This window comes from Rhinoderma darwinii, chromosome 5 (genome assembly GCF_050947455.1).
Source record: "Rhinoderma darwinii isolate aRhiDar2 chromosome 5, aRhiDar2.hap1, whole genome shotgun sequence".
In the NCBI taxonomy this organism is placed as follows: Eukaryota; Metazoa; Chordata; class Amphibia; order Anura; family Rhinodermatidae; genus Rhinoderma; species Rhinoderma darwinii.
This window is the reverse complement of record NC_134691.1, coordinates 22,963,522-22,970,181: the sequence shown is the minus strand read 5'-3', so window position 1 is coordinate 22,970,181 and position 6,660 is coordinate 22,963,522.

Here is a 6,660-nt window from a genome sequence, read left to right as displayed (position 1 = left end):
GTTTGAGGAACATGACAAAGAGTTCAAGGTGTTGAGTTGGCCTCCTAATTTCCCAGAACTCAATCCTAGCAAGCATTTGTGAGATGTGCTGGAAAAACAAGTCAGATCCATGGAGGCCGCACCTCACAACTTACAGGACTTAAAGGATCTGCTGCTAATGTCTTGGTGCCAGATAGCACAGGACACCTTCAGGGGTCTTGTGGATCCATGCCTAGATGGGTCAGAGCTGATTTGGTGGCACAAGGGAAACCTACACAATATTAGGCAGGTGGTTGTAATGTTATGGATGATCATTGTACATCACATTGTCAGCCATTCATTTGAAAGGGCACCATGCAATACCACAGAAGAGGCCGTACTGCAGACAAAAACAGAATAAGGGGAGGCCTCCATGACTGAAATAGATGGGAGGGGTAACGAGTTGGTTTGGCCTATGGGATTTGGGATAAGCTAGTAGGAGGGCTAGTAAGGAAAGGGGTGGGGGGAAGTAAGGGGCTGTACCTTTCCCTGTGCTTTCTCTCCCTCTCTTCGCCAGGACGCTGAAGCAGGAACATGTCCTTCCCCTCCTCTGCTTCATCTGCCGCTGAGCTGCTGCAGCAGCTGCTGACCGCTGCTGCTTCCAGGGAGCCGGGTTGGCTGCAGCGGGAGATTGCGGGGCTGATCGCGGGTCCGGCGTCAGCTGATGTCCGGGACTCATCGGAGGCTCAGGGAGCAGTCCGGGAGCGCACCCCCGCAGCATCAGCTCCTTCGGTGCAGGAGCTGCCGGAGGTGAGAGCGCATTGCTCGCGGGGGACAGGGAGCGGGCGAGGAGAGCCTGTCTCCCCGACGACGCCGGATGCAGCCGGCACTTCCGGTGCGAAGCGCACCACGAGGCGCTCGCGACCTCCGGCTCGACTGAGTCCAGAAGTGATCCCGCGGGCACGGCGCTGCAGGAGGAGCCCCTCTGTGGACCCTTCAGGCCGGGCTGCGGTGCAGACGCCTGCTGCTCCGCGGGCGGTCCTGGGAGGAATCCCAGAACGCGGCGGCGCCCGGCGGCGACGTCCACAAGTTGGAGGCCTTCACTTCCGGCCACCCCTCCTCCTTCGTCCAGACGGGGCGGAAGTTTATCGGCGGCCCTGCATGGCGAGGTGCCAGCCAGAGGGCCGGCTGGATCAGACGAGGAGATGACAGTCGGCGAGGGTGTCGGTGATCGACGTCTGCGGTCAGTGGTGTGCGTGCCAGACAACGGGCACCAGGGGGCCGGTGTTTCAGGACAGCAGAGAGGAGTCGAGTGCCGCCAGGATGATGAGATGTCCCTTCCTCAAGTCCCTTCCAGGAGCTGGAATTCCCCGTGCACACATTGCCAATGCGGACAATGCCACAGCGGGACCGGAGCATTGGATGATGGTGAGCGGCGGGCCTCTGCACATGGACATGCGGGTCCGGCTGACGGGTACACAGCCCCTGGGCAGCCTGGTGAGTTGACTCCTACTTTACCTTTTCCTGCGTTATTAATGTCGGGTGTCGGGGCAGATGTAGTTGCGTCAGGGTGTTATGGGGTTCCTGCGTCGCAAGCGCGTGGGATAGGGATAATCTGGCGGACTTAGTGGGTTGCTTGAAAGAGTTAGTGGGGATGTTAGTGGGGAGGTTGGGGGGGGGGGGCCCGGCCCCCGGGCAGGCGGTTTGCGTCCCCGGTTGCAGTTTGGACGGGTCAACATACTAGCGCCCCAATCCTGGGTACGGGAGTTATATCACCTGGGGAGGTAGTGGATGCGGTAGCGGTCTCGGTGCAGACGGAGTCGCCGAAGGAGGTGGACAGGGTGCGTTTAGATGATCGTGCACGGGGTGAGGTTTATGTGTGTTATGAGGGCCCGTTGGGGGCCCATTTGAAACAGGAGGTTAGAGAGCGTATTTGGAAAGACGAGTACGTTGAAATTTTTTCCCTTCTGCCTTTGGAAAAGTTTAATTTGGATAAGGTTAAGCGTGACGAAACTAAGAAGGAGAAGAGACGGTATCGGTTAATCCCAAATACGTTCGTCAATTGGTTGCAGGCTTTCGCGATATTGGCGAGTGTTATTGGGGAGAAGGCGCCGGACAATTGCTCGGCTATGTTTTGTTACTTAGACGCGGTGGGGGAGGCTCATAGGGTTTATGGGGGTCAGGCGTGGCTTCGGTACGACGAACAATTTAGTCAGCGAAAAGCAGTGCGGCCAAACATTCGGTGGGACCACAAGGACATAGCCTTGTGGTTGAAGGTAACTGCATTGTACAAGCAGGGTCAGTCCTTTCCCAGGAGCGGGAATGGGGCGGGAACCTCGGCTCAGGCAGGGCAGGCGTCGGGCTCCAAGCTTGGAACATGTTGGCAATTCAATGAAGGCCAATGTAAATTCGGAGCCACCTGTAAGTTTAAGCATGTCTGTTCCCATTGTAGCGGTCAGTCCCACGGGGCGGCAAAATGCTTTAAAAAAGGGCGCCGACAAGGGGGAGCACGTGGTTCATCTGGTCATGGGGGTGACGCCAGTGATGGCCCCCTATCTAAGTAGATACCCCGACAGGGAAGGTGCGTTGCTGATTAGTTCGGGCTTTGGTTCGGTTTTATTATTCCGCCGCCGCCTCACGCGGTACCTTTTATGCAGCGCAACTTGCGGTCGGCTTATCAGCATGCAGGGGTAGTATCAGAAAAGCTTAAAAAAGAGGTGGAGCTGGGCAGAATGGCGGGCCCTTTCACGTCGGTTCCGGTGCTGGATTTGGTAGTGTCACCCTTGGGCGTGGTGCCGAAACGGGAACCGAACAAGTTCCGTCTCATACACCACTTGTCGTTTCCCAAAGGGTTGTCGGTTAATGATGGTATAGATCCTGACGTGTTCGGTCGTCTATACGTCATTCGATGCGGCGGTAGAGCTCGTGCGCGGGTACGGACGGGGGGCTTTGATGGCAAAGACTGACATCGAGGCAGCTTTTCGTTTGCTGCCGGTGCACCCTGACAGCCAGCGGCTTTTGGGGTGTTACTGGAACGGGGGATATTTTGTTGATCGTTGCCTGCCAATGGGCTGTTCCTTCTCGTGTGCGTATTTCGAGGTTTTTAGCTCCTTTTTAGAGTGGGTTGTTAGGAGTGTTGCTGGAGTGAATTCGGTTATACACTATCTTGACGACTTTTTGTGTGTCGGTCCGACGGGTTCGGGAATTGGCGCAAACTTGCTGGAGACAGTTACGTGGGAGTCCTGGGAGTTTGGGGTCCCTTTGGCGGGTGAAAAGACGGAATGTCCGACGTCGTCCATTTGTTTTTTGGGGATTGCCATAGATTCGGTGAAAATGGAGTGTAGATTGCTGGAGGATAAGCTGGTGGCTTTGCGGTTGGAGGTGGACAGAGCGTGTTGTCTTAAAAAGATCACGTTACGGGAGTTGCAGTCGCTGTTGGGGAAGTATAATTTTGCCTGCCGCATCATGCCGATGGGTAGGGTGTTTTGCCGTCGGCTGTCAGCTGCGACGGCGGGGGTTAAGGAGCTGCATCATTTTATTAGGTTGGTTGCGGATCACCGAGAGGATTTGCAAGTATGGCTTAATTTCCTGGCTACCTATAATGGCCGCTCCTTATGGATGTCTCAGGCTTTGGATAGTTTCGATATGGAGTTCACTGATGCGTCGGGGGGCGGTGGGTTTCGGAGCGTTCTTAAAAGGTCAGTGGAGTGCGGGCACGTGGCCGGCCTCGTGGGTGAAAGGGGGTTTGACGCGCAACTTGGCCCTGCTCAAACTATTTCCCATCGTGGTGGCAGTTACCATTTGGGGGGATAGGTTCCGGGACAAGAAAGTTCGCTTTCATTGCGATAATCTGGGGGTTGTTATGGCGATAAACAATGTGTCGGCGTCGTCTCCTCGGGTTGTTCGCTTGTTAAGAAAGTTGGTGCTCACTTGTCTGCAGTTGAATGCGTGGGTAGTGGCGGTGCATGTACCGGGGGTGGAAAATTGTATCGCTGAAGCACTTTCTCGCTCACAGTGGGGTCGTTTTCGTCAGCTGGTGCCGGACACGGACTTGACTGGGATGGACTGTCCCAGTCATCTTTGGGAGCTGGTGTACGGGCTGCCGGTGCCTTGATTGAACCAGATCGACGTGGGCAGCATATTCCGCTGGATGGCGTCAGTGGGAAGAGTGGATTAGGTCCCTGGGGGATGTGGTGTCTGACAATGACAGGATACTTGCGTTGCTGTTTTGGCTGGGGGAAGCATTTGCTGCTGGTTGCACGGTTGCCAAGGTCAATCGCTTTATGGCGGCCATTGCTTTTGGTTTGAAGCTACGGGGATTGGTGGACGTCACAAAGCATTTCTTGGTGAGCCAAGCGTTGCGGGGTTTGAGAAAGGGTGTGGTGGTAAGGGACAGGAGGCGTCCAGTGTCATTTCAGTTGCTTTGTGAGTTGGGTGAGGTGGTGTGGCAGGTGTGTAAATCACCTTCTGAGATTAAGCTGTTTCGTTTGGCTTTTTCCTTAGCTTTTTTCGGGGCTTTCCGGGTGGGGGAGCTGGTGTCACCTAGTGCGGGAGGTGTGAGGCAGGATGATGTAGATGTGTATGGGGATAGAGTGGAGATAGTTCTTCATTATTCCAAAACTGATAAAATGGGTAGGGGAAGGAGGTTGGTGTTGTTCGCTTTGCCAGGGAGGGCGGTATGTCTGGTTTCCTGCCTCAGGGAGTTCTTGGCAGGCGGTTATTTCGGATTCCCCGTTACTTCGGCATTCGGACGGTACTTTCCTGTCGCGTTTTCAGTTTGTGGCAGTGTTTAAAAAGTGCTTGGTGGCGTGTCAGGTGCGGGCGGAACAGTATTCGTCTCATTCCTTTCGGATAGGAGCGGCGACGGAAGCTGTAAGGTGGGGTTTGGACGACGCCGGGGTGCAGCGTATCGGGCGCTGGGAGTCAGCGCGCTTTCGCTCATATGTTCGTCCTCATATGCTGTAATTTGTATATTTCTGCATTACTGATCTGGGTGTGTGCATTCCCGCCTGTGATGTGGTGTTGTGTGCAAGGGTGAATGGTGTGCGAGTATGTTTTCCTTTGTCTTGCAGGCCCTCCTCCTTGTTTGGTGTGGATTGTGGGGCATTCGTATGTGTACTGTGGTGCCATATGGGCGGATGTACGGCCCGACGGCAGACAGCTCAGGATTCAGCGCGACACAGCGATTTTACGATGGATGGGTTTCCGTGGTATGACTTGGGGCAGGGTGTTACCGGAGTTTAACACCTTTGTACTTTTGGACAGGGTACCGGGGGTTTTGGTTTTGCATGTGGGTGGGAATGATTTGGGCTTACGCTCTTTTCGGGAATTAGTACGGGACGTCAAACATGACCTGTTGTGCTTGTGGTCATCACATCCCCAACTGGTGATCGTGTGGTCGGAGATCGTCCCGAGGAAAAGTTGGCGGTGGGCTCGCTCCGTGGATAAGGTCAATAAGGCTCGTATTAAGGCCAACAGGGCCATATCTGGTTTTGTGGCACGGAGTGGGAGGGGGGGGGTTGCTGTACGGCATTGGGATTTGGAGGCTGGGACAGGCAATTATTGGAGGGAAGGTGGAGTGCACTTGAATGACGTGGGAATGGATATGTGGAGTCTGGCCCTGTCTGAAGGGATTGAACGAGCGGTGGGTGTGTGGAGGAGCTCACAGGCTTGAGGTGGTCAAGGCCTATGTCGCCTTCTTAAGATGTTACCCCTTTTGAAGGCTGTGACATATATGGTGGAGGTCATCTGCAAAAAGGTAATCGGTGCCCCCGAGCCGGGTTACGGCTGGTGGTAAGGTATTGGTGGGCAGATGACCTGTAAATACAAAATATTGGTGGCTTCAAGGACTTGCCCCTGTCATTCTTTTGTTTGACCCGGAGAGGGTCATATGGTTAATTATGTTATGTTGAATTCCTCGGAGGGGAATTCAAAAAAGTTATGTTATATGGTTTAAAAAGTTATGGTTATTTATGATAATAATAAACAGCTGCTGTGGCCATTAAATTCCAACTCTGTTTCAGTGTCTGCTTTATAAAAGGAAATAAAGGGGGGTACACGACTCGACTTATTTTGAGTCAAGAAGAGGCTGTACTGCAGACAAAAACAGAATAAGGGGAGGCCTCCATGACTGAAATAGATGGGAGGGGTAACGAGTTGGTTTGGCCTATGGGATTTGGGATAAGCTAGTAGGAGGGCTAGTAAGGAAAGGGGTGGGAGGAAGTACCTTTCCCTATGCTTTCTCTCCCTCTCTTCGCCAGGACGCTGAAGCAGGAACATGTCCCCGCCCGCCCGCCTTATTGTGGATTGGAGGGTCTCATCGAGGTCGCTGGATGGTGTTTTGATGGCTGGTGGTTCCCAGCCTGGGGGGTCGAAGTTTTATATATATGGTGGGTTGGACACTGGTGTGAAGTAGTTCAAGTGTTCATCCTGGTTTGTCATTGCAGCTGCCGGGGGGAGTCCTTGAAGTAGGTCGAAAAATGTGGTGGGGGGGGGGGGAATGCATCACGGGATGCACCCCCAAATTTTGTTGGAAATCGGCTTCTTAGGGTGTTACCCCTTTTGAAGGCTGTGACATATATGGTGGAGGTCATCTGCAAAAAGGTAATTGGTGCCCCCGAGCCGGGTTACGGCTGGAGGTAAGGTATTAGTGGGCAGATGACCTGTAAATACAAAATATTGGTGGCTTCAAGGACTTGCCCC